Source organism: Pinus tabuliformis, chromosome 1_1, assembly GCF_031772625.1.
Source record: "Pinus tabuliformis cultivar Carrire ecotype Pingquan chromosome 1_1, CPIR1, whole genome shotgun sequence".
In the NCBI taxonomy this organism is placed as follows: domain Eukaryota; kingdom Viridiplantae; phylum Streptophyta; class Pinopsida; order Pinales; family Pinaceae; genus Pinus; species Pinus tabuliformis.
The window spans coordinates 482,261,815-482,285,740 of NC_142297.1; the positions used below are offsets into that span (position 1 = coordinate 482,261,815).

The 23,926-nt window shown below is 38.5% G+C and overlaps 1 pseudogene across 1 annotated transcript in view; it reads right to left on the reverse strand.

The window, feature by feature from the left end:
• The window catches only part of LOC149213862 (uncharacterized), a 61,076-nt pseudogene extending 50,203 nt beyond the window's left edge, over positions 1–10,873 (reverse strand). The window contains exons 1-5 of the transcript XR_016250050.1: positions 10,767–10,873; positions 10,214–10,433; positions 9,759–9,959; positions 9,235–9,305; positions 8,916–9,075 (exon numbers count right to left, since the gene is read on the reverse strand). The product of XR_016250050.1 is annotated as an uncharacterized LOC149213862 (transcript). The remainder of the gene's footprint in view (positions 1–8,915; positions 9,076–9,234; positions 9,306–9,758; positions 9,960–10,213; positions 10,434–10,766) is intronic.
• Positions 10,874–23,926: the final 13,053 nt, after the last annotated feature.

Sequence of the window (23,926 nt, forward strand, 5' to 3'; positions counted from 1 at the left end):
CTAAGCTTGCACTTGAATAGGTTATTCATGTTTTCTTCTGTGTCTAATGCCAGATAACTGTCATCTTATCTCTGCATTGATAAATTAGATTTGCAAGCTTCATTTACTTTCTATAGCTAGCCATTCATATGTGTTTATGTATGCATCTGCTAGTACGGTTAGTATTCTCCATCTATCCATTGAATCTATAAACTATTGAGCATTAGCGGTCTAAAGCCTTGTCAAACTAAGGGTGTTCATGCATGTCTGGAATGAAAACATAGTTGAAACAGTCATCTGACTTGATCCAAACCATCATCCATTCCAATAGTTCCGAGAACGATATTGAAGATTTATATGTTACCAGGGATCTCTAATCTACAACCTAGGAGAGCTTCCTGGGGTGCTAACAAAATTGGCGCCGTTGCTGGAAGAGGAGATTGAAGCGCAACTTCCCTTGGGGATGACATAGATCCAACTTTGATGATAGACAAAGTCTGGACACTTTTTCAGTTGTAATCATCTATCTGGTGACTCTACTGGAGGACGATCCTCTTGGCGACTCCACTCCATGATGATGCCTCAGTTTGTAAGGCATACTCGGAGAAATTCACAAAAGACACAAGTGGTCCCAGTACCTGACCCTGAAAGAATCATAAAAGAAATAAAGGCATTGCAGAAAGGAGCATCAGGTTCAGGTAGTTCTAAACAATATTCTATATCTCTTCAAGGAAATCCTATAATAGAAAAAATACATGTTAAGATTATAACATTTAATACTAGCAGTGAAGAAAAAATCTCAAAGACTCATAGAGCTCCTTATTCTTTAGGTTCTCCTTTTGTTGCAAGCCTAAAGGAAACCTCTCCTCCTATCCATCATACTCCTTTAGTCCTATCAGTCACTCCTCAACCCTCTATCATTCAGACTTCCAGTACCTTTATAGCCACCACAGCTATGGAATCACTGACCAAAATGGAAGGAATCATAGCTGCTAGGTATGGACCCCTAGTACTGCCCACTCCTTTGAATGCCATGCCTACTCAAGAATATCAAAAGTATATGCCTAAGTTCACTGGGACTGAAGGTGTTACAACCGAAGAACATCTTGAATCATTCTATAGCTATGCTGATAACCTGGACATTAGTGAATATGATGTGTGGATGAGAGTCTTTGTCCAAATCCTAGATGGAGAGGCTAGAAAATCGTTTAGAGAATTGACCCCAAGGTCTATAGCAGATATTGAGGCTTTAGATGATGTATTCCTAAAGCATTGGAGGGATAAGAAGGATCTACTCTACTACCACACTGAGTTTGGCAACTTAAAGAGGGAAAATGGTGAGTTGTTGTACGATTTTAATAAAAGGTTTAACCGCATGTACAACAAGATACCAGCTGAAGTAAAACCCACCACTGCCTCTGCTAAACTCACCTATGCCAGTTCTTTTGATTCTAAATTTTATCTACTATTGAGGGAGAGACGATGTGCTACCTTGGCTGATATGTAGGATGCAGCCTTGGAAGTAGAATCAAACATCATGGCTGCGGAGAAGCTCAAGGGGAATGTTGATAGAAGCAGACAGAGGGGTGAATCCTCATCATCCTCAGATCCAAACATAGATAAAATGACCAAGATGATAGAGTCATTAGGCTCTGAAATCTCCAAACTAAAGGTTGAGCAGCATCCTGGGAAAGGAAGAGTTCCTAACACCTTTGCTCCTAGAAATCTGAATCCATATACAAGAACTAATGAGCAATTGTAGATTCTGCAAAGAAGCAAAGATGTCAATGAAGACCAAAGGGTGAAGATCCCTTTCCAAAACATAGTCATGGAAGAAGAGAAGTTTGAGGAAGATGATGAGATCCATTGTATGGAAGATAAAGGCAGTGCCTCCTTTTTGACCTTAGCTACTTATGAAAAGTCGTTATTTAATGACCAGATCAGTCAAGAGTGGGACGGTGAAGTTGTTCTGCACACTGATGGTCGACACATATATGATCTGAGGTCGAAGATGAATAATGCCAAGGAAACTCTTGTTCAAAGAGTTGTTGTTCCTTCTATACAACAAGCTAAAAAGAAGAAACGACCAGTTCCCTTTCCTTCAAGCAGTGGAACAACCTCTTGCATGTGCAGTTGAGTTGACCGGTTCCCTCCAGGACCGAGCCTCAGGGATCTATGTTTAGTAGTTGGAGGTTACATGCATGGAGCAATTTAGAAACCTCCCACCAAGTTTCGCTTCCCCTAGATTGGTGGCATGCGCGTCACAACCCCGATGTTATCAAAACTCATCAACCGAACATTGCAGAGCTCATTCCTCACATCAACCTTGCAGCTATGACATCCCACATCACATCTAGGAGTAGTCGACACATTCAGATCAGTTGTTTTTGGGTAAGCCCGCTTCCCATGCCTTGTGCTGCATTTCTATCGCTTTTTGTGTTTTCGCTTGTGTGAGTACTATTTGCTTGATTTCTTTGAATTCTTGTTGTCGTTTACATGTATTCTAGCTTTTCCTAGCTCTATTTCAATTTTTGTTGCTATCTCATTGTTGTCGCATGCATGAAACTGTTTTGAAAGGACGTTCGCCCAACTGGCGAAATGCCTCACCCACATGCATGTTGATTTGTTTGTTGAATATTTCATTCATGTTTTTCATGCACTGTCAATCACTTCTGCTATCACTTAGTTTGGCCATGCATTCACTATCTTATTTTCTTTCAGTTTCCCGTCGGCGAGTCGAACTAACCCTGGCCCGGACTCTGCCTCCACCAAGGCTGCATTGTGTAATCTGGGGAAGGAAGGCTGACCTTCAAGTTAAAGTCCTTGGGCCAATAGTCCTTCCCAGCTGGAATTGCGCATTGTGCAATCCCAGCAGTCAATAGCCAAACTGGATTGTGCATTGCGCAGTTCTAGTAGTCATTCAGTCTCCCAGCAGCCCAGACTGTTCCTTATGCAATCTTAGCAGTTGGTCTCCCGACCTCCCGGCCGAAATTGTGCAACCTTCATGATCATTCACCCAAGTATGTTGCAAGTCAGTTCTCATGTTCATTTTGGTTTTTGACTGAAAGATTGCTTGCCATGAGTGTTACCATGTCTCCAAGTATCACAGGCGTTCATATGCCTCCCAAAAGTACATGTACAATGGTTTCTAGGAGAGTAGAGGTGAAGACACCATTCAGAGCACACTTGGGGTTGCAGTCGATCAAGTGTCTATGGACTTGCCTACCGACAAAGATATCAAGTTGTTCGTAGGCAAAGACATCAAGAGATGACAACAGCAGCATCACAGTGAGCAACATCATGAACAACAGCTTAAGACAACATACCAAATGCAATTAATGCAAGAGGAGGGTTGTTGACAACATGGAGGTGGAACAAGGTTGCAAGCTCAAGTAGATCCATTGATGATGAAAGAAATTTTGGAGACTCCGGCTATGAGGTGACGGCGTGACATGAAGATCACACGAAGACAAAGAATGGAACAAAGGAGTTGCATGTGCTAAAGCAACAACTCAGGAAGAACATGAAGTTGCAAAAACAGATGAATGAGTTGCAGCATGAACAGGAATAACAGTAAGTTCAACATGCACTCACGGATGAAACTGCGCTCGTACAAGTTAAAGATCCATCCCAGCAACTATCATGAAGCAGACATGGTGCACAGTGTTGTTGATCAAATGCAAGGGATTCAACATCATGCATGTCATTGAGCACTATATGGATTCTATATAACGGAAGCTAGTATTGTTTTCTCAGACTTTGGAAAGCATTGTTGGGTGTTTTGCACCATGGAATACAACACAATTTTGTAGTCAATTTATTCATTTTCCCGAGTAAAGAACCTATTCCCTTTTGCAGCAAGTTAGAAATTTAGCACAATTTGACCTAAAACTTGATTCCACATTGGAAAACCAAACAAAACCATCAAATATTTCTATTATTGATGAAATTACTATGATAAATAAAAGAATCTCCAGCACATTATGCTACATAGTTCCTTCTTGCACAAAAATGTTAGTGGATAGAGTCAGATATTTATATGCTCTTATTTCTTTCAATGTAGACCAAAATCTTACACCTTAACCTAGCAACAACCAAAACCTCAATTTTACCACTCAATTACCACATAACAACTAAGAGTCTTGTAGACTCCACTGCAGCAAATAATCAATGATGAAATTCACAATGCGAGAGATTGGAGACAAATATTCCACATTGTCCATGCTTTGATCCCACTGTTGGATAATTCAAACCTCTACATAATAATTAAGCTTGATTCCCATAGCAATTATTTCCCCTTATTGGACCAATTCATCCCTCCACAATTTTTCACAGTTCTGCAATCTACAGGAGAATTCAATTCTCTTTTAATGGTCATAACAATTATATGAAGATGACAATGTAGCCACCAGATCGCTTGTACTTCCCCACAACCACTACATAACTGCTCAGCAACCGTATGTCGACTATGAAAACTCATTATTTTATTGAAAAATGATTTAAGTATTCAGTCCCTTCCTTAAAAATGATTCATCCCAACAGTCATGGATCTTGACCTCTATTATCATTGTCACAATGTTGCTCAACCAGTAGAGATGACTTCACCTTACAACAATTCAATCTGTAGTTATACTCTCATCCTCCAATTGTTATTGATTTAATGTGGGCCAGCCCCACAAAGTAGGCTTATCTTACGATCAATTTGACCCATGGCTATGAATCGTAGCCTCCATTATCACTATGGCAATGTGGCTTAGCTCGCAAAGATGACTTCACTTTATGTCGATTCAACCCACAACTATACTTCTCGGACTCATGTTGTCATTGTGCTAACATGGATTAACCCTGTAGATTGGTGCACATTACAATACAACCTACACAACTATAGGATGACTTATTGATCACACAAAGTGAGATATACCTATGTGCGCTGATGTAACCCTGCTATCTCGGTTGTGCACTTTCTTTCACATACCTAGATAATTCACATGGGCTCCTTGCATATTATTGGCCTTTGTAAATCTCAGGCCCAAAACTATATTGATTCAACCTCTAATTATGTCCCTTACACACACGATTTTGTCCTCTCCTACAAAACTATTTAGTCCCCTGATTTTGAATTACTTTGAGCCCTATCTAGGGTTTCATCTACCACTAAAACAAATTCAATCCCACACAAGAATTTGGTTTCCATGAACACTTATGAATCCAAGCACTGATAAAATTACCATTTAAACCCTAAGTCTAGCAACAAAACCAGCTTTGATACCATTGCAATGTGCCACACTAGATTTCACAATAATTTTTCACAATTACCATTGAGATATTTTTAACTAACACTTTGGAAAAATCACATTTCCAATGATTTTCTACTAATTATTAATGTAAGGACATATCACATAAAATTTAACATGAAACTCTCATTTGACAGTAAGAACAAGCAACAAAAGCAACCTTATTATATTAAAGATGAATGTGAATGTACATGAGAACCTGCTAAGACACCAACAAGATGACAGAAATGGTTGAAGATATAAATGGCAGACAATGACCTCTCTAATGAATTTGTTGAAATCCAATGAGAAACCTAGATGGTTCCTCCTTTAATACTAGTTAGGGTGGAGTCTTTCACCAACGAAAGGCTAGTTATTTTAATCAACTAGAGTGGGTAATTGCTCCACTGAAGAAGATCATGCTCAAGGTTATAAACCTTCAAGAAATATCCAATAGCCATACACAATCCATCAGATATCTAGATATGCTTAAAGAATGATCTTGAGCTCCCCCTTTTATAATCTTTGGCCATCCAATACCATGGATAAGCATTCCATGGTTACTTATACCATGGGTAAGTATTCCATGGGAGCCAATACCATGGAAAAGTAAATACATAATAATGTGACTTGATAAAGTTCCTCCTTATTCTCCTGACCACATTTAAAGCTAATTAAATCAATTGTTTCCCTTATAGTCATCTCTTAGACAAGGTACATGACAGTGTCATCCAAAGTTTGATACTTATATATTGGGACTTGGTTTCTTAAAAAGCAAAGTTGATCGTTGTGTGAATTTTAAGCTAGTTGGTAATCATTTTATTTATGTGGTCATGTATGTTGATGATATGTTGCATATTGGAAACAACAAGAAAATCATCAAGGATGTTAAAACTCAATTGTCTTTTGAATTTGAGATGAAATTTAGGTGTTGCAAATTTAATTTTGGACATGGAAATTAAGAGAGATTGAGAAAACAAGAAACTATGGTTGAATCAAAGGAAATATGTTGCAACAATGTTACTGAAGTTTAATGTGTAGGAATGTAAATTGATCAAGGTTCCTATTCATATATGTGCAAAGATATTTGTAGATCATTGTTCTAAGACATAGGAAGAGGAAAATGACATGTCTCATGTCCCCTATGCTAGTGTTGTTGGTGGTTTGATGTATGCATTGGTTTGTATTGGACTAAACATTGCCTATGCAATGGGAGCATTAAGAAAGTACATGTCCAAACTAGGGAAGTTTAATTAGATAATTGTAAAGAGGGTTTTCATTTATTTGCATGACACTACAACTTATGCAAATTGTGTCCAAGGATTACCTAGACCAAACAAAGTGTTCAATGTACATGCCTTTGTTGACACAAACTAGGTTGTGGATAAAAAAATATTTACAAGTGATTGTGTGTTAACCTATTTGGAGGATCAATCAATTGGATGAGAAAGAGATAGGTTGTAGATGCACTTTCAACTAAAAAAGTTGAATACATGGTAGCCAACCATGCAAGTAAGGAAGCAATCTGGTTATAGAGATTGCGTTTAGGTATTGGATTTGCACAGCAAATTTACATTGTGATAGTTAGAGTACAATATTTCTAGCAAAGAACCCTGCTTATAATTCTAAAGCATATCCATGTTTAGTACCATTTTATGGGAGACATGGTTGAAGACAAGGAGGTTTGTTGATGAATGTTGACACTTTGAAGAATATTGCAAACTCATAGACGAAATCTATTAGTAACTGAATTGAGGCTTCTGTGAGTAGAAATATTTAGAAAGAAGTCTTTAGGATCCATTATGTGATGCATCTCGAAGACTTCTTTCTTAAAAAAATCTATTAGTACTGAGAAATTCTCTTGGTGTAGAGAAGCAATGGGCATTGATAACTTGAATTGTAAATCTTATAAATCTCAAGCCTATTGTTTAAAAAAAAAAAACAAGTGGGAGAATGTTGGGAATGTGTTGCATGTCTTCAAATGATGCATGGCTATATTCTTTTCATGGTGCATGGATAAATTATTCGCATGGATACCTCCACACCATGCATGTCTTGGCGTTGTAATCTCACTCCAATAAAGGAAGCAGGGTTGTAATATAATCCAAGTAAATAGGGTTGTAATCTAATCCAAGTTAATATGGTTGTAATCTAATCCAAGGTAACATATTAGAGTTTTGTATGTTGTGGAATCTTATATATTTTATTGTAAATGGTGAAGTTAATACAATGAGAAATAGAGGTGCAACTCTAAGGCCCGTTGGTTTTCCCAATTAAAGGTTTCCAAGATAAATCTCTAAGTATTGTGTATGAATGTTATTGTTTTTCTTTCTATTTTTATATAGAGTCTATGTGTATTGCTTCAATGTAAATGTTTCAATATTACAAAAATAAGATGAATAATGTCATAAAAAACATGTACGAGTTTTAAAAATCATTATATTTCTTTCATGGGGAACTTGGGAAGGTGGGCTAACAATCTTGTAGAGTTGTTGGCCTCAAAAACAGTTAATGAGAAAAGCATTTAATAGAGGAATAAGAGAAATTCAGGTCTTTGGAGATTCTTCCTTGGTAGTGAAATGGATACAAGGTTCTCAAAAATGTACAATATCAACTTATTAGCAACTAAAAATCACTTGAGTGAGATGTCCCTTTGTTTCCACTAGGTTCACTATAAATCATGTTTTGTAAGAGCTGAACAAGAAGACCAATAAACTCTCTAGTCTCCTCTCAGCGCCTCGCAAGCTGATGAGGACACTTTCAACTGAAACTTGATCATCTAGACGATTTCTTTGTTATTATATTTTCATATGTATAGGTCACTTAGTTTGTAGAGCAGATGTATAGATATGAACAATCAATATTTTCTATTTTTTGAGTAGTTTTTCCTCATACCATGAACTTGAAAAGTCAAAATATTTTTTCAAGTATGATAAGTTGGCAGTTAGTATGAGGACTTGGGTACATTTGGTTGAAAAAGGAAAGATGTTTTTGCTCCAATACTGTTGCACATGAAGAATGCATTTTTGTTTCAAGCTCAACAATAGAAATGCAATTTTTTCCATGGAAAAAAAAGAAAAAAACACGTATGGGTGTTGGAGAACAAAAGAAAAATAAAGAGATTGTGCAAAAAGTTCAAGAAAATACGATGCTAAAAATTTGCAATCCAAAGGAAAGATATGAAGTATAGAAGGCCACAAAAGTGGATGGACCAACAATAACAAAAGGGCCAAAGGGAAACATGGATTGAGGGGTTGTAAAAAATTTGCACTAGGTGAAATTTCAAAAACATATGATTATTAAGTGTAGAAGAATAAGATCATTTTGGGGATTAAAAAAAACTGACAGGCTACACTTCTTTTTTTGAGTCTTTGAATAACATCAAAGCCAAATCAAATCTTATCAACATACATGACCCAAAATTGCAATATCTCATCACTCAACAAGCCTTTTTAATAACTAGTTGGATTTGAAGGCAATATTCTATGTTATGACCAGTCCACAAAAGCATGCAAGAATACAAAATATTAAAAGTATGAGCAAAAATATATGAGTGCAAGCAACAAAAAAAGATATTGTACAACCATACAATTGAAATAGCCATCTAAAAATACCTAAAATGCCATATTTTATCTGGAACAGGTCACATAATATTCTACCAACCTTTCCATCTTCAGTTATTTTAGAGATAACTTTCCACTTGGGATGTTTTGAATCTTTCCAGCAGAGAATATCTTCAGATTGATTAGTGCCCAAGAAATGGTAAAACAGTTGATGATCAAGATTGATATTTATTTCTGTTCCTGCATCTAGTCCTTGTTCTCTGTCAAGGAAAAAATAGTGAATATTTGGAAAAATAATAACCAATTCTGATAACGTACATAAACAGCTATGGTAAAGTACAGAAGTAAATAGTAGAAAGTTAATAAGAAACTGTGATAAAGTATATGAGTAGCACTATCATCCAAAGAATAGAACGGACTTGGGAGCTGGATAACGGCTGTAAAAGAAACCTTTGTTGTCATGAGTCCAAGTAATGGATGAAAATTTCACCTGTTGACAATTGCAAAATCCTAATTTGAGGAACATAATTTGAAAACATTTCTACATATTTAATAATCAATAGTGAAAGCAACTTATACCCACATTATATGCAAAATCAAAAAAAATATTGTCAACAAATAGTCCTGATATCCCATTTTCTCTCTACTAGAAGCTAAGTGACAAATTTCTTTGTGAGTTGTTAATTACAATATTGAAGTGGAGAAATGTGTGCCACCAATAATAAAAACATGGCTTTAGAAAAATTATACGTAGGTTGCAGCCTAACATTACCTAAGACTCGTATTGTAACTTATCAAGTGTTTTTTTTTTTTTGTCTACTAGAACTTTCATTGGTACCACCTTGGATGTCTTATTCAAAAAATACTTTGCTGGTTGAGTCTTTACCAATGCCTACTCGTGGAATGAATGACATGATGTTTAACAAGAGGTCAAAAAACTTACCCATGAAAGAGAATCAGGTTCTGTACTTTTATCTGCCACCCGGATAACCTTAATGTTCACCCAATCACTGCCACTGGCACTTAAGCCAACTGCCAGGAATTCTACATTTTCACTGATGGCATAAGAGTATAATGCCGTTGTTCCATCTTCACTCAGAGTGTTAGGGTCAAGCAAGACCTCTGCTTCTGCTTCCAGATTTTCCTGTATATAATAAGTTAAGAAAACAGAAAGCAAATCAGATTTAACCATTTCCCCAACACTCAAAAAGGAAGAAGAAGAAAGAAACAAAAGGAAAAATTGCCCCTACAAAAGTATTAACAAACGAATAAAAATATGCTCAAGTAACAAATCAAATTTTCACAAATGACTTATTCATATTCAGAAAGAAGTTGTTTATGTTCCTTTAAATTATAGCTTTACAAAATATCCCTATCAATCTCTTCTCAGAAGTATACCTGGATATACAGAACACTCTGAGCTTGGAGCCCAGTGTTGAAGGTATAGAAGTACTTATCACCGCGTTTGCGTGGACAACCATATTTAGGATGGTCAGAAAGAGTTGTGATACGCTCTCTCAGTTTCCCTCTTGTCTCACAAGTCTGTAGTAGGGATTCAGTTAAGGAAACTTGTTTCTCAACAAAATCCTTGACCTCCTTTGCACCAGGGTCTTCTAGCCTGACAGAACAATAATCGTCCAGACAATTTTGAATTATATTCATTTCTTCAAATGGTAAAACATGAATTCCTGGCAATTTCTAATCTTCTATTTGTGTAAAAACTAATATTATAAGTCTGTAGCCTGTCCCCAAAAAAGGGTTTTACCCATAAGAAAACAATATCTAAAATGAAATGATAAGCCTTTCTCCAGGTTCCATTCTCAACATGGTCTGCTCCTCCAGATTGGCATGAGTTTGAGTGATGAGATGGTGCAAATATTGGGTGATTTTGCTTTCTGTCAAACAGTAAACAGCTAAGAATTTTCCTAAATTAAACTAAAAATAATCTTACCATCTGTAAGGATCATGTACAAGCACCCCGTGATAATTGTCTACTACAGTCTCATCTCTCCTCGCTTCTGGATAATCCAAGCGTTCTTCAGCTGGAAACGAACCCATGATATAAATTCAGCAGCTTGGCACAACCTAACCGAATGGTTAATAAATGAGGAAAACTGTTCTTTGTACTCAGCCTGTTGCCCTTCAAAACCAAACCTGCATTGTGTACAGACAGAGATGCAGAATATGTTCATACTTCATAAGATGGACAATTGGTTGGGAAATAAAACTCAATTTATATCCCAAAACGATAGGAAAAATCAGAACAGGAGGGAAGGAGGTATCCAGTGCTATTGAAAATGGCCAAACAACAGAATCTAGTAATGGCTTTGAGATTCATACCAAAAAAAAATGGAAAATGGTTTACCTTTATACATATGGGTAAAACAATGCCTGTTCAATGTAGAAAAAGCAGGCCTGACCAAAAGGCTGATTAAACAGACTGAGATTCATGAGGCTTCGAGAGATTGGTCTGGCGCGTGTATATATATACATTTTAGTAATAGAAGAGACCAAGTCCAAGGGAAAAAAAATTGCAATGTCTGGTTCATGAAATTTGCCACGCAGCTTGGAATTGACGTCCTACGTAAAGCTTTTTTAACATTTTAATCGTAGTAAAAAAATAAAATAAAAAAATTGAAACCATGAATTTGATGACTCAGTATTTAAGTTGAACGTCATAAATTTTATTGAGTAATTTGATGGGATATGAGAAATTTACATAAACAAAAGCGAATAGAGAGAAAGATTGGAGTATTGTATTTTCTGGTTGAAAATGAGATATTGTGTTACTAAAATTTTCATTTTAAATATAACTATTCGCAAAACCCTATTTTGTAGGTATAGATTTATGATTTATATAAAGTAAAAAATAAGAAAAACAAATAACCATTATCAAATTTCATAAAAAGTAAAAGCAAGAAAAACAAATAACTATTATCAAAATTTGAAATTTCCTAAATCATAAAGCAAGAAAAATAAATAACTATCATGAAATTTTCACTTAACAGATAAAATAAATTTGAAATTCTATTTAACACGCAATTAATTTCAATGAATCAACCATCCAATAATAAAAACTGAAAATTCAGGTTAATGTTATAAATCCCAACTTATTATCAATTTTAATAAATTTTGCATTTCCTTCCCATTGCTAAAATAAAAAAATAAAAAAAAGCAAATACTTGAGGAAACTAATAAAATATAAATAAATACAATATAAAGTTTGACTTCATCAAATTTAAACTAGACATTTGTAATTCCATAACTCAACAGCACCCAATTTGACAACCAAAAAAAATAAAATAAAATAAAAGAGAAAATAGCAGATTACAGCAAATTAGTTCGCAGAAATAGCAGATTACAGCAAATTAGTTCGCAGAAATAGCAGCAATGAAAAGAGAAATTGGTTTGAAATTCTATTGAAATTTGTTTTAAGTTTATTATGAAATCATGGGAAATTGAAAGAGGTGTATAATAGAAAAAAATAAAATAAAAACAATAAAATTTTAAAGAATAAAGCTCACTGGTTTGGAAAAAATATATATTTCAAGTTGTATGCACTTAAATAATAATGTTTCTGAATGTCAAACTTGACAACAAGGGAAAACCAATATTGATTAAGATGTTGAATTTTTTAGTAATATTTTTCATTTATATTGGTTTATATTTATCTTGACAATTTTGATATGTTAATTTTTTATTTATACTATACACACTTAAATTATATAAATTTATATATTTAAAAATAGCTATAATAAAAATGTTATATTAAATTGAATAAAACATTTTAATTTTTTAATTTTATATATATATATATATATATATATATATATATATATATAAGCATAATTACATTAATAAATACCGTTGATAAATGCAAATAGGCCCATATCAAGTACATATATCATTTATCAATAATTTAAAAATTAGTATTATTAATGTTATTATTTTATTATTGTTATAATAAAATAGTTTTAAAGTCCAAACTTTATAAATGTAATTCATCAATGATATATTAAATTGAATATTTTCTAATTCATAAAATTAGAGTTTATTTTTTATTATTATTCTTCCTTTCTAATAGAAATTTTCCAAAAAAAATTATAATATATAATTGTAATAAATTAAAAGTTATATATTTTTTGAATTTATTATATTTAAAATTATATGATGGGAATAATGATTAATGCTCATTTAAATTATAATTGATTTATCACTCATAAAGAAAGAAGTAAAAATTACATAGATTTCTTTAAAATCTTATTTATATGTTCAAAAAGTATAGAGAAAAGTGTCTTAAGTTTATCATAATTCAGATGATTTCAGAAGTTAGGAAAGTAAGTAATGTAACAAATATTTTGAAATTATGATTTGATTTAGATGTACACAAGAAATCTACAAGAAATTGTATTTTGTCTTTAACCCTTTTAATGTCACAAAAATATAGATTTTTGCATCATACATTGTTTGAGAGTGGTCCAATACCCAATTTCATTATATAGTTGGTGAGAGTAGTTGCATAGGTTCATATGTCGCTGGGGAGTTGGTTCATATTTTAGCGATGTTATGAAATAATTTTACTAAACTATGAACTAAAACTTGAAAAAATAATCATTTAAAAGATAATAAATTGAAAAAAAAAATTAAAGAGAAAATTTAAAAATAGTGATAATAATTTATAAATATTCTTGTAAAATTTTTAAAAAGTGCAAGAGAAAATTTTAAAAATTTTAAAAATAATTTATTATAATCACAATGAAGATGATGTAAATATCCATCAATGCAAACTTTGAAAAGGGAACTGATATTGTTACCCGTTTCGTAGAGATAGCAAAAAAGTGACCTGATTTCGAAAAGGGGTGATGCAGAATGAACATGTTTTTTTTAGAGCATAGTTTTTGTCACTTTAATTTTTTTATGTACATTACGTTTTAGAATCGTTTTAGAATGGTAGTGATTTTCATGCTGATTTAAAAAAGTGAGTATTCTGCATCACCCCCTTTTTTTAAAAGACCTGTTTTTTGGCTTTAAATTTTCTAGTGAGTATTCTGCATCACTCCCTTTTTTTAAAAGACCTGTTTTTTGGCTTTAAATTTTCTAATGTATAAAATGTAAATAATTATTTTGTAAATTTGATCATTTTTGAAGTCGTCGTTTTCTTCACATTTTCTTGTTTTTTATTTTAATTTTAACTTTTTTTAGTGAAGTTTTTATTGTTTTGCATTTTTAAATTAGGAGGTCGATATTTAGAATTTTCGATATTCTACATATTTATACATCCTTAATTAATTTTTCAATCCACATGAAATAATTGTTTTTAAAAAACAATATTTTTTTACAATGGACATAAAAATAACCATTTTTAACATAAATATAACTAAAAAACTACACGTTTTGATAATTTTTTGCTAAAATTGACATGACAAAATCACAATTTTTATACGATAATTTTAACTAAAAATGGTTAAATAATAGCTTTTTTTTTATGAATTTCATGTCAAAAAATAATAATAATCACTTTTTTTTTCAAAAAATAATGATTAACTTAAAAATCAATGCAAAAATCATATATTACAAATATTGAATGTATAACAACCCTAATTGAGCGTTTATTCTTCTCATAAAATGTCAAAGTCAAAACATTGCAAAACTTGATTTACAAGCATAACTTAAATTTAATCAACAATGTCACGTAATCCAAACTCTTCATCTTCTAGAGTCTCATCATTGTCTTCTCCCACAATATTTTCTGTTTCCTTTTGCTCATTTTCCTCTTCTAATGGGTCTTTGATGTCTGTGAATCTCCCAACGTGTGTCTTTCCAAACATTCCATGTAATGGTGGTTGGGGTTCCTTTGCCTTTTTGGCCACATGTGATTCACTAAAGTCCCCTTTCTTCAACCCAATTTCTTGCATTGCATCTGGAAGAAATTGAAGAGCATTAGTTCTTTGCTGAATGAAATTGCACTGTACTGGATCTTTTTCAATTGCAATGCAATTTCTTCCTTTTTGAAGGCAACATGCTAGTGTTGTACCTAATTATCAAGCACAAAAGAAATAATGAACTAAATTAGTACAATGACATATTAATTAAAAATAACATATTGAAATTCAATTCCATATAATAAAACTTACCTGAGCCAGAAAATAAATCCAGAACCCAATCTCCTTCATCTGAACAAATGTCTATAAGATAGTTAATCAATTATTGTGGTTTTTGATAAATGTTAACTATCTCTCATTTTGCTTCTTTGTCTTCATATGTTAGTTTTCTCACAACAACATCATAAGTCAGTAGTTTGCTATGACTCTTTCCGTCTACCCGATTAAAAATCATAGACATAGGGCTATCATCTTTTGCCCAACTATCAATATGAATGAACTCACAATCATTTATAAATTGTTGATCTTCATTGTTAAGAAGATTTGACTTTTTCCTGTAACATGAAATAGTAAAAGTTCAATTAACTTGTACATAAATAAATTTTTCAACATTAATCAAATATACATTTTAAACGTCTTACCATGTAAGCTGCATCCTTGAATTTGTTTTCCCCTTGAAGCTTGACAATATCATTGCTAATTGTGTGTCTGAATGAAATGAGACAAATCTCCATAATGGTGATGACGTGACTTCTACAAATCCCGCAACCACTTTACTAAGAGCTTGATAAGTATAAGGGTCACTATCATAGTCAATGTTTGGAATATTGAAACCATGGGGAATATCTACAATGACTAGGGCATAATCCCTTTTAGATATGAGTTTAGCAATGTCTTCACAGTCGCCTTGTATTACTTGATATTGAATAGTGTCTAGCCCATTCCAAATGAAATGATTAAGAGTTGGATCAAGTTGAACATTCTTAATACGTTGCTTCTTTAGTCTTTCGATCTTTATTTTTTCAATAAAGGTTTTGAAACTATCTGGCACTCCATTATCATCCTTCCTCATTTTTTATAAAATAAACAAATATATGTACACGTAAGTTATAAATTAAAAATAGTACACAGGTGAATAAAAATGAATGTATAAATCAAGATACCTTTTTAAATGCAAGATAAAAAGCTTTTAATGTTGATGTAGAACTTGAATCTGGATAGTTGCGTACAACATCATCCCAACTATCTTCATTCAACAATCTAACCATTTGTTCTTGAATTTTCATATAAACTTTGTGACTGCATAGATAAAGTAGCAAAAAGTTAATATAATGATATGTATAACAAATACTACTAAGAACAACATGTTTTATTTAAAATATAATTATAATCTAGAAACAAATAAAAATAATTCAAAAAACTTACTTTTGAAATTCTTCAGAGATTTCCTCCAATGATAATTCCCCTCACCTCACACGAGATAATATTGTTTTGACAATTTTATCATCTTTCACTCCTTGCATCGCCCTCCAAGGTGTGATAGTCATATCGTATGAAAGCTGCTTCATTTCAGAAGCTAATTTACTTTTGCCACATATCAATGGCTTGGACTTTTTGACCTTCTGGTTTTTAATGGCAATGTCTTCCCACATGCTAAAAATCTCATCAATCAACTTCCAAACATCTCCAGTTCTAAATGCCAATTGGAAAATGTTATCAATACCTCTGAATAAATCACTATTTTTTTTTCCTTTTCCACCTTTTGAATGGATTTTCTCTTCAATTTGATAAACGTTCCTTTCGAAAATCTGCAATAACATTTATCCTATCCCCACCACATTTTTCCTCAAATTCACTATGAATAAATCAAACCCTTTGGATGAAAGTCATAGACATCCTATATTCATTATCTGAATTATGATCCCATGCCACTAACTTTGCTTCTATATCTGATAAACCAACGTAAATGATACATTTCATTGTTTCAAAACGTGGATTATTGGGATATTCATCCATCAATTGTCTTTGAGCTTCTACAGAATGGTTCCCCCCAAGCACATAATAATTGTATTCAAAACATTTTGACTTATCAAATGCTTCTTTATTGGGAACTTGAAGTGGATCAACAAGAAGCACATAACTAACCACATGAGCATATGGATTGTACCTCATCAATGTCTTCAAGTTGTGAACATGCAGATGATGTGGCTTTCTAACTTGATATTGACATGTCCTTCACTTACTTTATACGTTTGCCTGACATTAAGCTGAAATGTGTGACCACCATCAATTAAGTTTTTCTTTGTCAAATTCTCTCGAATGGCATTTTATTTTGTTTTGATAATGCCATCCTCTAAATCAACTCCTGGTGTAATGATTTCTCTACCTCCTTTTGAAGTTTCACTAGGTTCTTGACTGTTGGTAATGACTGCTTCAAAATTTTCAACTTTACTTTTCTTGGTCATAACATTCCCAACAGATTTATTCTTGGGCATTGTTACTTTTGGTTTTTTATGGCTCTTCTCAATTCCAATGTCATCTTCAGTAATGGCAACATATGCTTCACTGTCAATTTCAACTTCATCGTTCTCAAAAGTAACTTGTTTACCCTTGCTAGATTTATCCACCAGAGGCCTTTTTTTCTGATTCTTTGGATGTAGTTTTGTAGCATCATCAATTACTACATTTTGTTTATTTTCCATATCTTTTTCTGACACTGAGTAAAAACTGTCGACAACTTTCATGATATCATGCTCTATGAAATGAATGCCTCCCAACCTAATTGAACAAAGTATCATATGTCAATAAAAAACAAAGCTACAAAATATAGTGAGACACTTTCAAGAATGAAAAATACAAATATAAATAACAATACTTACGATGTTTTGTGTCATCTCATTTACGATTTGTTTACACAACTTTGTATATACCTCTCTCGTGTCATACAATGAATATGATAGTCGGTATTTAATTTTTTCATTTGACTTGGGAGCTTTTGTAAGTATGTAAACATCTTCAGTGTCTGGTACCGAACACATATCTACGACTCTTCCCATCACCTCAAAAATTTCATTATCATTCGGTATATCAATATATAGATATATATTCACATTTGTGCTTTCTCTTTCTTTCACATACCAGAGTCTTGATGGAAATTTCACCTCTTTTGAATTCTTCCAGTCTGAAATCATCTTCTTATCACTTGAAAGATTTGTAGTCATGAGCTCAAGTGGAGTTCATTCACCAATGTTTCTTGAAGATGCACCTTTAAGAGTTTTTGGTCCTGAAAGATTCACTGAAATTTTCTTTGATGCCATTTTCCTGAAAAATAGAAACACATAAATCAGTAAATAATAAAAACATATTAACTTAAATTGACAACGAAAATATATCATAATTTTTTTATTCGTATGATCAACAATCGCCCCAGCCACCCGCACCCGCCCGCCCGGCGCCCTCACCCACCCCTCTGCCACAACCCTCTCAACCCCCGCCCCACGACCCGAGCGCTCTCACCCGCCCCACCGCCCAAGCGTCCTCACCCACCAGCTCGCTGCAACCCTCCATACCCCTCCTCCCCAACCCTCCCAACCCCCCCCCCTCGGCCCGGGTGGTCTCACCCACCCCCCCGCGAGTGCGCCCTCACCCGCCTAACCTGCCCGGGAAGGCAAGGTGGGTGAGGGCGCTGGACGGGCGAGCGGGTGAGGGCACCCTCACCCGCCTCGCCTGCCCGGCTGGGTGAGGCGGGTGAGGGCACCAAGCGGGCGAGCGGGTGAGGGCGCCCTCACCCGCCCGCCCGCCTGGCGCCCTCACCCGCCCGCCCGCCCGGCGCCCTCACCTGCCTCACCCAGTTGGGCGGGCGAGGCGAGTGAGGGCGCAGAGCAGGAGGGGGCCCCGTGCGGGCGGGCAGGTGAGGACGCCCTCACCCGCCCTGTAAGGTCCTCGGGTTGGTGAGTCGTGCGACGACCGTGCGGAGGTGCCGACGAGCTGGGCAACTGAGTTTGCCGAAGTTGTGAAAATTGACTAAGTATAAATTTGGGGTTTCCCAAGATTTAGCTTGTACATTGTAAAAGTAAATTTTATATTATATATTGATTCGAGCAGACTCATATTGCAGGGAGTTTCCCCTCCCTTTATACTGTGCAATTGTCTTCTTCGTTTATAATTGTTGTTGATAATGAATGAGTATGGGTGTTCATTGGTATAAAGGATAAACATAATAATACTTGGTTGCGAAACACAAACTAAGTAGGAGAAAGTGAATTAGGTGTAGTCCATGAACATAAGTATTGGTGAAAAGAAAGTGTTCGGTGGTGCCGCACCTCGCTATAAGCGGTTGAAAGACTACCGCAGGTGTAGGGGCGTGACAGGTGGTATCAAAGCTGGTATGTAACGAAGTGCAGGTGTGGATGCACTTGACAGTTGATGACAGTGGAAGCAGGTACTTGCAGGTGAAGGAAGCTAGTTTCACATACAAGTGGAACAAGGGCCGATTCATGGTTGCAGGGAACTTGGTGAAGCCGGTGAATGGTGAAATAGGTTTGGCAGAGGTGAAGCTTAGTGCTTGGGCCAAGCTGAATGACAAGGCATGGCAGGTTTGGAGGAATGCGAAGGGAAGCTCTTGCTTACCTTATACAGGTTGAAGCGGATGAAAGAAGAGAATCCCCGGATTCAAAAGGAACTTGAAGTCTTGGAAAAGAATGTTGAAGACGAACTTCTTCAACTTGGTTGGACAATGGAGCAAGGTGAAGTTTCATATTGTGCTAACAAGGAAGAGGAAGCCGTGATGATTGAGAATGTTGCAGATGTGACAACGATGGAGGATGAACTTGAAATTGATCAAGTTGGACCAAGATCATGCGGTTTGCAGACATGGATGAATGAGGATACTCATTTGGAGGAACCTCATGATGATGATGAAGAGCAAGGATTGTTGATTGTTGTAGGACTTGTTGGGGTTGTTTGTGACCTTATGGTAGAAGGTGCAAAGGCCCGTGACAAGGGAGGAACATGATGGTCATTGTGGAGGATTGGGTCATGCTTTAGCCACATGGAGAATTGGCTAAATGCCCGGCATGACTCATGGACAGATTGAAGGGCACACTCTTGAGGTACGATGATTCTTGGGTGGACTTCTCGTGGCCGAGACCAAGAGATAGTCTTGGTGGAACCTTCAGTGGAGGAAGTTATGATGCAAGGGACTCATGATGATGTTGACATGGTTGGGTGACCGAGTTCACTAGACCGAAGATAGCAGACTTGGATGAGATGACCGATTGTTGTGGTGGGTCTACTTGGGTGGACTACATGGGCAACTTAGTCATGGACATCAAGTTGGAGACATGGAGCATGGCAGTCTTATGCAGAAACACTTGTAGAGGTGTCACTTATGGGCATCCAATGAGGAGTGTCAAGGCAAGGATGTTGTGCAGATGGATTTGCTAGTGTGACATGGAGACTTATTACTTATGAGCCGATGGAGAGGTTGTGCACTCTTGTACAACAAGGCCATGGACTTGGATGGAGTTGTGAGCAGACTATGGAGCATTCCTACTACATGGAGAGTTGAGGCATCTTGCAGAGACCTTTGGGCCGAGACTTGTATGCTTGCTAAAGTGTTGGTTGGGGATGGTTTATGGAGCTCATGATGACATGAGATTGTTGTGACTTTTAGGGACTTCATATATGGTGGACTTGGAGGATCTGATGCATTGAGGAAGTTGAGGTCAGAGACTTTGATGCAGAATGGGGTGCATACTTTCAAGTACATGTATGGGAATGGCTTGAAAGAGTGACTTGATGTGGAGGATCGATATGAGACACTTTGGAGTGATGGAGTTACAACGATGATGATGCCTTGGTGGCAACACTTGGGCATGGGTTGAGCTAAGACTCAACTACTTTTGACACATGGATAAGATGAGACAAGTGCATACTTGTTTCTATGACAGACTTTAGGGATGACACGCTACAAATATGATGGAGGTTGCTTCATGGACCTGGATGTGGTACACCGAGAGTTGGAGCTTGATGAGATGGTCTCTTCAGATTGAGGAGATACACATATGGATGATGTTGGGATAGATGTGGCTGATTTCATGCAGCACATTGGTACCAAACATCATGGACAGCATGTTGCAGATGAGATGAGGACTACTTCATGGACCTGGGCATGGCTTGCACTTATATGGAGATGGATTCTTGATCGAGTTAATGATGTGACAGTATGTTCTGAGAAACACCTGATGATGGCATGAGGATGTTCAGTCTCATGGTTTGAACGTGACAGTTGGATTAGCTACCCAACTAGTTCAAGCATGGGGACGCATAGTGTACAGAGATGTGTTAGCATTATGTTGGAGTATCATGGCAGCAGTTCACATGAGGATGACACATGATAAGGTCGACACGATATGTTGCAAGAAGCATGTAGCTTGAGATGGAGGGGCCAGCCTTCCACGATGGGGAGCAGCATGTGGAGATTGTGACAGGGTAATCGATGATCATGGATTGGGATGATCTCTGATGTATGACATACCGATGGGTGTATACCTTGGTATGTGATCTTGGTGACAGATGGTTGCCGAGGCGAGACATGATGGAGATGGTGGTTCTACATATGTTGCAGGGATGTTTGCATTATATGGAGGAGTTGACGTCATGGATATTGATGATCTTAGTGGATGGCTACCAGGATGATATGTTGTCGAGGACAACAACGATTTCAGGTGGAGGAGGATGTAAGGTCCTCGGGTGCGCGGGCAAACTGAGCACGAGCGCACAGGCGTGCACGGCGAGTTGGGCTGCACGACCCGGGGGCGCACACACGGGCGAGCTGCGGTGGCGACAATGGATGAAGTATGCGACTGCGGTTAAACGTTATGCGAGCTCCTTTGAAGTATGCGATGACACTTATGTGCATATATGAGTGAGCAAGCATGTTTATATGCATGGTGCGTGAGTTAACATGCGTGGAGGCTGACCTATGTGTAGGAGGAGCCGACGTGAGTGTGGAGAGCATTTGCTATGGGTTTGGGGCGTTGGGTGAATTGGCTGGGCAGCCAGACTTCACCCACGCTTGTGTATATATTGGTGGATGCGTGGAGTCGTTCCACCAGCATTTGATCACACACATCTTCGCTCTAAGGAAGAAATGTGCAGTTTTCTAGTGCGCAGTTCAAGAGGGGAGGCGCACATCTCATGCGCTGGTCTTGGGTGAACGCACGATGAAGAAAATTCGTACTTGGTGTTGGGCGAAGGTGCGGGCGAGGGTGCGCCCGGTGGTTGGAGAAGGGTGTGCACGGGTGTGTGGTGCCTGCATTGTGCAATGACTTGGCGTGGGTGTCTTGGCGACTCGGCTGAGCGTCGCCCACTGTGCAAGTGTGCACGAAGGTGAACGAAGGTTGGAACCGGAGGTCGTAGAGTTGGGCAGGCGGTACTACGTGCTGTTCATACGATTTGGACATTTGTCAAGAGTTGGCAAGCGGGACTGCGTGTGGGCAGGGATACACGGTTTGGGCTTTTGCGACCAAACGAAGAGTGAACCGGTGAAGATGTGCGACGAGGTGAACGATGGGTTGGTGAGTCGTGCGGCGACCGTGCGGAGGTGCCGACGAGCTGGGCAACCGAGTTTGCCGAAGTTGTGAAAATTGACTAAGTATAAATTTGGGGTTTCCCAAGATTTAGCTTGTACATTGTAAAAGTGAAGTTTATATTATATATTGATTCGGGCATACTCATATTGCAGGGAGTTGCCGCTCCCTTCATACTGTGCAATTGTCTTCTTCGTTTACAATTGTTGTTGATAATGAATGAGTATGGGTGTTCATTGGTATAAAGGATAAACATAATAATACTTGGTTACAAAACACAAACTAAGTAGGAAAAAGTGAATTAGGCGTAGTCCACGAACATAAGTATTGGTGAAAAGAAAGTGTTCAGTGGTGCCGCACCTCGCTATAAGCTATTGAAAGACTACTGTAGGTGTAGGGCGTGACACGCCCGCCCGCCCGGGCCCCCCTCCTGCCCGACGCCCTCACTCGCCTCACCCGGTCAGGCGGGCCAGGCAGGTGAGGGTGTCGGGCGGGTGAGGGCGCCGGGTGGGCGAGCAGGTGAGGGTGCCCTCACCCGCCCGCCCGCTCGACGCCCTCACCTGCCTCCCCCACCTGGCCAGGTGAGGCGGGTGAGGGCACCGGGCGGGTGAGGGTGCCAAGCGAGCGGGTGGGTGCGGGCGGGTGAGGTCGCCCTCACCCGCCTTACCCGCCCAGCCTGGTGAGGCTGGTGAGGGCACCGTGCCGGTGAGGGCGCCGGGCGGGCGCCCTCACCCGCCCACCCGCCTGGCACCCTCACCCGCCTCACCCTCCTAGCGCCACCGGGGCGGCACGTGCCCCCGCCCGGTAGGCGGTAGGGCGATTCCCGGAATCGCCCTACCGCCTACCGGGCACAGGCGTGGGTCGCCCGGGTGGTGCCGGGCAGGTGAGGCGGGAGAGGGTGCCAGGCGGGCGGGCAGGTGAGGGCGCCCTCGCCCGCCCGCCTGCCCGGCGCCCTCACCCGCCCGACGCCCTCACCTGCCTCACTAGGTCGGGCGCCTCACCTAGCCTGGTGAGGCGGGTGAGGGCGCCGGGCGAGTGAGGGCACCGGGCGGGCGGGTGGGTGAGGTCACCCTCACTCGCCCACCCGCCCGGCACCCTCACCCGCCTCACCAGGCCCCAGAATCGCCCTGCCGCCTGCCGGGCGGCGACGCGCGCTGCCCGGGTGGCGTCAAGTGGGTGAGGCGGGTGAGGGCGCCGGGTGGGCGGACAGGTGAGGGCCCGGCTGGGTGAGGGCGCCGGGCGGGCGGGCGGGTGAGGGCGCTCGGGTAGGCGATGGGTTGGGTTGGTAGGGATTAAGGGGGCAGGGGCGCGGGGTGTGGGTGAAGATAGTGAGGGTGTTGGGAGTGGGGTTGGAGGTAGGGGACAAGTCGGGCTGTGGCACCCACCTTAGCAGCTCTCCCGCTCGCCGCCGGGATTGGGTGATTCTGAGAATCACCCTACCCCACGACAGGCGGGCGAGCCGCTGGGCCTCCCCCACACCCCCTATCGCCCCCCACACCCTCACACCCCAACCGCTCGCCCGACCTCCCCGTCCACCCCGTGACACTATAGCGGTCCACCCACGGGTATTGGGCAATTGAGTTTGATTTGGCCCACTGTGCTTACGATGGATGTAATTGTTATTTTGGCTCAGAAAA